This window comes from Hipposideros armiger, unplaced genomic scaffold (genome assembly GCF_001890085.2).
Source record: "Hipposideros armiger isolate ML-2016 unplaced genomic scaffold, ASM189008v1 scaffold_639, whole genome shotgun sequence".
Lineage (NCBI taxonomy): Eukaryota > Metazoa > Chordata > Mammalia > Chiroptera > Hipposideridae > Hipposideros > Hipposideros armiger.
The window spans coordinates 1033672-1035532 of NW_017731989.1; positions in this window are offsets into that span (position 1 = coordinate 1033672).

The following is a 1861-nucleotide window of genomic DNA, read 5'->3' on the forward strand; positions in this document are numbered from 1 at the left end:
ATCTTACTACACACGAGTTAATCCATACTGGAGAGAAGCCTTGCAAATGTAGAGGCTGCGGTAAAGCCTTTAAAACGCGTTCAGATCTTACTAGACATGAGTTCATCCACACTGGAGAGAAGCCTTACAAATGTAGAGAATGTGGTAAAGCCTTTGCTCGGCGATCAAGTCTTGCTGTACATATGAGAATTCACACTGGAGAGAAGCCTTACAAATGTGAACAGTGTGGCAAAACCTTTACTCAGCATTCAAGTCTCAATGAACATAGGAGAATTCATGATAGAGAGAAGTCTTTCAAATGTAGAGAATGTGGAAAAGAGTTTATTCGACGTTCACATCTTATTAGACATGAGTTAATCCATACTGGATAGTAAGTAGCCTTAAAAATGTCGAGAATGTGGTAAAGCCTTTCACCTGCGCTCTATACTTACACAGCATGAGAGAATGCATACCGGAGAGAAGCCGTACAAATGTGAAAAATGTAGCATAGCTATTAGTCACCATTTAGAGTTTACTGAACACATGAAACTTGATAATGGAGAGAAACCTTAAAACTGAAGAATCCAAGAAACCCTGTAGCTGGACCTACAGCCTCATTCAATATCAGAGAATGCTTATTGCGGAGAAATGAGCATTCAAAATCAACGATGAAAACCCTGTGTTCAAAATATGAACTTCAGAAAGTCCACATAATTCATGCTCCAAAGTGACTTTAAAGATGTAAAATAATATGAGGAAATGTTTAATAAATCATAAAATCTGAAATATTAGATAATTGACATTACAAAGTAGTCAGTAAAGAACAGTTTTCAGATATTATTTTAAATCAGAATACATATAGTGAATAAGCAAATGTTAAAAAAAATTTGTGAATATGCTTGAAAGTGTCATGGGGATGGATGTTGGGAAGGCACAGTTATTTACAATCAGTCTTTCTATATTGATAGTACTTGAGGCTTTTTGAAATGTTGTTAATGTGGTCCCACTGTGAAGTCACTTGATGCTATGTTTTTTTAACTCCTAGTGTGTGTGTGAATCATGAGTTGTTTGTTGCTGTCTCAAGCATCTGAAAGCCCTTGTATGTTGGGTGGGATTCACTCAGAAATACTTTTCCCTGGAAGACCGAGGGCACTGTAATACACAATGTATGATGAAAATCTAAATGGAGATGCTGTTTGGTTGACTTAGAATATTGATGTAAGTCACTGAAGTAGGTGTTCAGGGCATCATTCTCTGCATTACTGTGAGACAGGAACATTCTGAATTGTAATTAGTTTTTCCAATTTCTCTTTAAGGAAAATAAGGTGGTTGTTTTTGAAACCCTGATGTGTCTTTGTAGTAGCCATAAATAGGAGTCATAAATATCACCAGATGTAGTTGAAATAAGGAAGTCTTCGGAGATGTCTGAGGAAGTACAGACAACTCATCCCTAAGTGCATAAATTATTGTACATCTTGTTTCCTAAACAATGAGCCTCAGAGTTCAAACCCATGGAAAACAGAGCTCTAAGGTCATTATATCAAAACAATGCTTCTTGTTTGTGTTTTGTTTTTTTTTCAGCTGAACCATCCTGCCACCTGTTGGCAGCTCAGCAGTAGCTCAGCTTGGGCCGTGAATTGAACCGGTGACCCTGTTGCTCAGAGCTCACACTCTTGAGTGAGCTCTTAACCAACTGAGCCACTCGGCCAGCCTCCAGAATGCTTCTTAAATAGTTATCTATATTTTGTACCTGGATTCTACAAGTGGTTCGACTTGCTTTATTTTCATTTTTATTTTTTTTTAAGATTTTTTATTGGGGAATTGGGGGAAGGGGAACAGACAAGTTGCTGTCGTCTTGTTCTTCAGTCTAGTTGTGGAGGAC